Below are 7843 nucleotides of genomic sequence, written 5' to 3'. Positions count from 1 at the left end.
AACCTATTTGAACCCTGAATCTAACAAGTGAACTACTCAGACATAGCTAAGCAATTCCTGACACAAAATATAGATAAAAACTGCATAGAATAGAATATATAAATCAATGGAGTTCCAATCACAAATCTCTCTATGATTTTCTCTCCTAAAACTCTCTGCTGAAAATAAGAATACAATGGTGGCCAAAAGCTCTCTTGCCTCCTAACACTTAGGCAAGTATATAACTATTAGGTTAAAAACTCGTCAGGGGTAATCTTGTAATTTGGTGAAGCCTTGGGTTTAAAGTCGGCTGAAACCAAGTCGTGCATCTCGCGTTTCGACATCGATCGATGGTACAGGATGTACATCGATCGATCATAATCTTCAATCGTCGAGGCTTCTCTTCTGTATCGATCGACGGCACTGGATGTGCATCAAACGATTGCTTCTTCTTCGTATCGACCTCTAATGGTCAGCTCGGATGAAATCTCTTTTAAGCTCCTAAATGCTCCATAATCATCACTTTACTCCAAGATACTCCTGAACCCGATAACATACCTAATAGGATAGAATATATAATATATAGATAGTAAAACACTTATATACCATGGATGAAAATGGGCCAGATCCATGGTATATCAATAGGCCTCGCGCTCCGTCATATTTTGTAAGGAAGGAAGTGGACATCCAGCGGGCTTGAAACGCCTCACCAAGTGAGCGACACTGTCCGGATCCTCCATGATTGGACAATCCTTGGAGTGAGAAAACTGCCAATGAAACGGTTTAGCAACAACTGTATCACCCAAAACACCGAGACGATGGTCTGCACCATTCGTCTTCGCCTTCTTCGGAGGACAATCCCGCCACTCCGAACCAGTTGGGCTATTCGACTTTGTACGAGCAGCAGACTTTTCACCCTCAAGGTCTTCTCCCTCTTGAGGTGAAACTTGCGGAAGTCGGGTCTCCTCGCGAAGAACTTATGTGAGCGCTTCGCTCACGTCTCTGGATCGGATGCATTCCGCACTAACGCCGCCAGCTCGATTTCGTATCCTTTCGGATTCGCGAAGGTTCGTCCTTCTCGATGCCATGTCTTTGGCGAGAAGAAACAAGAATCTATCAGAGTACTGTGATAAACCCTAAACGAAGTAAAGCTTTATAAAGACCAAGGCGTCCCCATATCTCAACGATCTAGATAAAAGAATCTCGAAAACTAAGGAAGCAAAAGATATTCTGAAACCATGTTTATTGATATTACGTGTATACGCACCCCAATTAACCTAATGTGCACACTACCACAATCAAATGGTATGTCGATGTAGCACTTTAGGATCGAATCCACAGATACCAACGATTACACTTTATCTTTATGGGATCAATACTTAGCTAAAACAATATGGGGGTTTTAAGATTTGAGGGTTTCATGAGAAACAAGTAACAAGATTAATTAAAGTATTCAGATAATTAAAATGCTTGCCTAGGGTGGTTTGATCGGGTGTTAAGCAAGTGTGAGCCAAACAATTACTCAAGTTCAATTAAGAGCAAGTCTAGAACTCAGATCACTTAAATAGAACAGTCCACTGTCGTGGTACTGCTCCCTATGCTGATCGATCTTGATACCTAAACTCTCGTTTGGATCAAGACGCGACAGCAATCATTAGAGATCAAGTCCGATATGTTCAAAAAACACCCTAACATCTACTTTCGTTGGTTAGGGATGCAATGCTCATTCATAACAGATCTAGCAACCTATTACACGGTTAATGAACAGGTTAAACCTAGGATCTAACATTAAGTGGCCAGTTTAATGCAATTATTAAGAACAATTATGGATGAAGACAATCAATGGTTTCACTTATCTATGTTTAACTCACGGATCTAACACCCAAACACCCTAGACTAAGCAAGTTGACTACTCAGCCATGAACAGAGAAAACACAGAGACAGAGACTGAATAAAACATGTTTAGATAAAATAGAATAAGGGTTCCGGGGGTTCTTCTCTATCGTGAGAGAGATGGAGCCTTCTCCCTTTATAAAGTATCAAATCACAAATCTCTAAAAGCTCAAGTCTGGTCCCTTGTGTAAAAAGTAGCGTAGAATGTAAAAAGAAAGAGAAAAAATATGATATATCAAAGCCACAGGCGTCTGGGAGAAAAATATGGGATAATTAGGGCAAATCCCGTAATGATTTGTAGTTTCCCTAAAAATCTCTGCCGCTGGAACATGCACTCGGGTGCTCCGCTCGATCAGGAACAGTCGCTCGGGTTGCTCTGCTATCGGGAACAGTCACTCAGACTGTTCCGCGTGAAAATCTCCAGATTGCATTCTGTTTTGTCCTTTTTGTTCCAGCTGGTCTATCTCCAATCCAATGCAACTCCAGACCTGTAATGACTCGAAAAGGACTAGGAAGACTCGATAAAGACTTGAAAACCAATTAGAAAACATATATACAAGATGCCAAAAACACCATATATCATTTATCCACTCAAAATAATCAAAACTTTGCGACCAAAGATCGCAGAGAACTAAATTCTGAAACATAAAATAATATTAAAAGATAAAGATCAACTAGAATCGGTATCATCGGGAACAGACGACCCTCCGACTTGATCCACTAAATCTTCAGAAACCTGAGGAAGGTCGAGCCCGGAGATTGACCAATCCGATACAGCAGCCAAAGTAACAAGACCTTCACAGTCCTTCTCCATTTCCTTCAAACGAGCAAGCTCAGCATCCACGGTTAAGCCCCCATCATTGAGCTCGTTCAGAAGATCGATGTTGGTAACCACCTCTTACAACTGGATCTCAGCCGACGCCTCCTTCTCCTTGTTCATCCATTTCTCCTTCAAAGACTCTAGGATCTCTCGATATCGTCCCGCGACGTCACGACGAGCGGCGAGAAGCACGACGGATATCTTGATCCCTCTCAACCTCGAGCACTGCGATTTTGGACCTCTGAGCGACGACCTGGGCCGTGAGAGTCGCGTTCTCCTGACAAGTCCTCTTCCAGTCATCGGTCAAGGCCTCGATCTTTTTAGCATCCCTTTTTCCCTCGCGCTTGGTGGTTTCGAGCTGCGCCGAAAGTCTCTTGATCTCAGAACCGATGATCTCGATCTCCTTGTCATTCCGAGAAACCTCAACGCGATCCTCCATCACTACAACATACTCGTTGAAGGCTTCCATAACCTAAAGAAGACGAAGCTGACAAATAAGAACCTCAAAGCATCTTCTAGAAGGAAAGAAAGCAAGAAACGGACCTTAGAGCTCGCGACCGCCACTTTGGCGTAGGCCTCCTTCTCGGTCGGAGAAGTAAGGGACAGGAGACGGCAACCCACAGATCTCATGCGACCAGCAAGAGAGATCAGGTCGTCCTGAGCCGCAAACAGAGGATCATCATCTTCAGAAACAAGTCCCCGGACGGTCGATTCTCGTCTAGAACAGGACGGACCGGGCAACGCAGCCTTCGACGATCGACGTCGCTTACGGGGCTCAACGAGACAGGAGATCGTCGCTCCCCATGAGCATCTTCGTCATCAAAATCCTGAATCGAAATCAAGGGATGTCTATCAGAAGCTCTGCTCCTCGACGCTAACCCGGAAGCACGAAACACCGACCTCCTCATAAGCTGCCTGGACAATCGGTCCAAAGACTAAGCTTGGATGGACGAAGTCGCAATGACTTCCTGAGAGCACTCCGCCTCATCTTCAGAGCTGCCAATAACCGGTGGGGGCCTGTTTGTTCCCCCTCGCATGGCAAAAGCAGCTCGTATTCGGGACTGGTCAAACGATGACCAGTACGAACGACCTCTCCGGAGAACTCCGATCAAACCTGAATCTCGTCCGACATCAAAGAACTTCCGGAATGAACTGAAACAATTAAAGGAAAACGAAGATTTGAATCGCAAATCCTGTGGGAACCAGAATTCACACCGTCGAGATTTGTTAATCGGAGGAAAGCCAAGCTAACCTAGCCTTCCCTGCAGGTCGCGGTTATCTGCTGGGCCACGCACAACACAATCAATATGAAAGAGTCGAAAGTAATAAATCGTAAAAGAGCAAATAGAGAACCAAGAGGTCTTATTTCCGAATTCGCGTTTGAGCGTGAACAACAGGTAAGATCCTAGGCCACGAGAGCTGTCGGTACGTTCGCTAGTCTAGCCACCTAAGTTCTAACCTAGTCGAGTCGCAGCTCGATAGTAAAAACGGAAAAATGCCTAAATTGCTCTAAGTATTAAGTTTGCTCTGAGAAATCTCTCTCTTGCTCATTGCCTTAAGCCCTCCTTATATAATCTCTCTAGGTCGGTTTGCACCTTTTCCTAGACCGGATTCGTCGCGAGCTGGGCTTTTCCATTTTTCGTCACCCTTCATGATTATCTTCGGAAACTTGACATTTATCTTTTGCTGCAAATAAAAAATAGACCGTCATATCAACCTTAGGCTCAATCCTGTTCTAAAATCGTAAGTGGGCCGTTTAGCCGCGGTTCAGGCCCCTTTTGGGCCGTTTTGGGATTTCGACGTTTTTACGATTTTTCCTAAGAAACAGCCGGTGGTTTTTCCGAAAGGATTCCAATTCCCCGTATAGTTAAGGCAACTGGTGTTCAAGCTAACCATAGCCGTTTTATACGGCTGGCAGGAATCCGTTTCGACGACCAAGTTTTTTATAACTTTTCCCAAAGTCTTTCTTTGATAATCCTAAGCGAGTCGATACATGAATATTGCGTCCAAGGGCCCGAGGATTGTGTTACGGGAACTTAGACGAGGATGCACCATTTCGGGACATGAGGTCGGTCCTCGCCCATGGGCGAGGTAACCTCGGTGCGGGTCGTCCTCGCCCATGGGCGAGGTGACCATGGCGCGGGTCGTCCTCGCCCATGGGCGAGGTTACCTCGGTGCGGATCATCCTCGCCCATGGGCGAGGTGACCTCGGTGCGGGTCATCCTCGCCCATCCGGTTCACATCCGCGAAAAACTGTCTTTTACTTGATTTAACCGTTTTCCGGAAATGTCTAATTTTCAAGGATCAATCGAGAGTTGGTTTTCCGGGAACTTTCAGGCATTGATTTTGTCATGACCGGTTTTGACCCTAACAGTTAGCCCTCCAGCTAGCTAGGATCCGTAGACCTGGGTGTGAGGTCCTAGCTTGCGGTATGACTTGTTTTGATGGAATTAGACGTAATCGTTTGCCGAAAGTCCGTGAATGAATAGTATTTTTTTTTCCTATATATAGGTGGAGTAAGTTTTTTCAAAGTCTTTATTAACTTCTCTTCACAATAAAATTTCTCCAAGGTAGATATTTCTCTTATCCTCTCTCTCTTTACCTTTGTGTCAAAGTTTTTGTCTTGAATGAATAGTATTTTTTTTTCCTATATATAGGTGGAGTAAGTTTTTTCAAAGTCTTTATTAACTTCTCTTCACAATAAAATTTCTCCAAGGTAGATATTTCTCTTATCCTCTCTCTCTTTACCTTTGTGTCAAAGTTTTTGTCTTTCAAAAAATGACTTCAAGAAAGAGATCCTCTAAGAAAAAGATTTCCCCTCAATCATCTTCTGGCAATCCTTGTACCAATGAGGAGATTGTTCCCAAAGAGGAATTTGAGGTCGAGCAAGAAGAGAAGGAAGCGTACTGGGACGCTTTATGCGGTTCGATAACTCCTCCGCCCGAAGTCTTCTATACCACAAGACCCGCGACGCAGCTTGATCTTATCCTTTCGAGCAGGACCTCTCCCGCCTATCTTAAGACCCTTCGGGAGTTTTACAGAGTCCCGAGTGGGGTTGTGTTTCGAGTCCCGGTGCATGGGGAGAGTGCGGAGGATCCCCCGGAGGGATTCTTCACATGCTACGAAGCTTTCCTGACACGTTTTCGCATGTGGTTCCCAATTCCTGAGGCCATCGTCTGCGCAGTCGACCGTTTTGAGCTGTCGATCAGTCAGCTAAACGTTGCGGCGTTGCAGAACTTTCTTGGTGTGTTGATCCTGAGCTACGAGCTCGGAATGGACCTCAGCCCCAACGACTTTGAAGGGCTATGGTCAACTCGAAAGACCTCGATTGACTACTCATACCGTATGGCTCCTAAGAGACATATGTCGATAATCCAGGGGCATACTTCAAATGCCAAGGGATGGTTCGAGCGTTTTTTCTATGTTCGAATTGATGGCGCATCCATCGAGGAGAACTGTCTCCCCTTATTCCGTGGCAAATGGAATTTTCATCGTGGTACGATGGTAGGAAATTTGGTTCGTATAGATACTCGGAGGTATCTAACTCATTTTTTTTTTTTTTTTTTTGCTGTGAACAGTATCCTCCCCGCGACCCCCAGGGACCTGTTTGCTAAGCACGATCTTCTCCGCAACAGTCCGTTCTTTTGGGATTCCTTCACCCTAGACAAGATCCGTAATGCAGTGGCGCTCTACCGATCGCGAGTCATATTCCGACCTTTACGTGCATCGGATATGGACGAGCCACACCCCGACGCTTGTTGGGGTCAAAATCGATCACGACGGAATCGATGTCCGAAGGTCCTCAGAAAAACCGAATCTCGTTCAAAACTTCAAAAGCCGAGGAAACGAATAGCCGAAACGGATCGCCCGGCGAGCTCGACCATGACACGAGCCAGCTCGCCCGGCAAGAACGACCGTGTTTCCGGTCGACTCACCGGCGAGCTCGGCCGCGACACAAGCCAGCTCACCCGGCGAGCACGACCGTGTTTCGGATCGACTTGCTGGCGAGCTCGTCCGTGACACGAGCCAGCTAGCCCGGCGAGCACGACCGTGTCGCCGGCCGGCTCGCCAGCGAGCTCGACCGTGGCACAGATCAGCTCGCACGGCGAGCGCGACCAATTCTCCGTGGACCATTCCGAACCCGGTCCCATCCCATAACCATGCATCTTCGTCAGAAGTTTCCGTAACTCAGTCTTCGGGTCCGTGGATACGACACCAATGTTCCGTCTAAAAAACATCGTCGAAAGTATTCGGGAAGTTGGGAAGGTTATGTCTCTCAAACGGTTTCCTATTCTTCATAGGAGAGCAGGTTACGGTTAACTTAACACCTATGCCAACGGCTACTTCGCGAGTAAAATCGTAAAAACACTTAAGTCTCGATACGGCTTAAAGAGGGTCCGAATTGCGGACAAAGGCCCATCTATGGTCCCAAAAGACTTGGGCCCAAAGACTGGTATGACGGTTTATCTCATCTGTGGGAAGAGATAAATGTCAAATTTCCGAAGATAATCACAAAAAAGAAGGAAATATGGAAAAGCCCGCTTCGCGACAAATCCGCCCCAAGAAGAGGTAAACCGACCTAAGGTTTAAATCGGAAATAACCAGGTGGAAATCGCCCACAGGCAAAACGAGAGCCGATCAGTCGTCGCACAGCCTTAGAGCCGAAAGTAAACCTAGGTCTTGCCCTAAACCCAGTCATTCTGGTCCATTAACGTCTCAAGACATGATACAAGATCTTAAAAACATGTCCCATCGTCTATATCTAATACGCTCACGAAACTTCGCGAAACTTTTAAACGTTTCCGAACGCCCTCGTTCAGTAAGAGCAAACGAACAAGACGATAAACTAAGAGTTAAGATACGAAGTGACTACTCGTATCTTTCCCTCACACTTGGCAGAAGTATAAACTAAAACGCACAGAATGTCAATCATTCATCATATATATAGAAGCCACAAAAAACGGCTAGGACCCAAAGCCACCAAACGGCCGGTCTCAAACACAGTTCACATAGCCTCGCAAAGCCATAACACACATAAATCAAATACGGCCACACTCGGCCTAGATACATCAAACCTCGAAATAAAACTAAGGGAAATAAACCTCAAAGGTTAAAGTCGAAGAAACCGGACATGGAGACCCCGAACGAGCT

The sequence above is a fragment of the Brassica oleracea genome, chromosome C9 (assembly GCF_000695525.1).
Source record: "Brassica oleracea var. oleracea cultivar TO1000 chromosome C9, BOL, whole genome shotgun sequence".
Lineage (NCBI taxonomy): Eukaryota > Viridiplantae > Streptophyta > Magnoliopsida > Brassicales > Brassicaceae > Brassica > Brassica oleracea.
The sequence above is the reverse complement of the archived record's forward strand: the minus strand, read 5'-3'. Positions refer to the sequence as shown.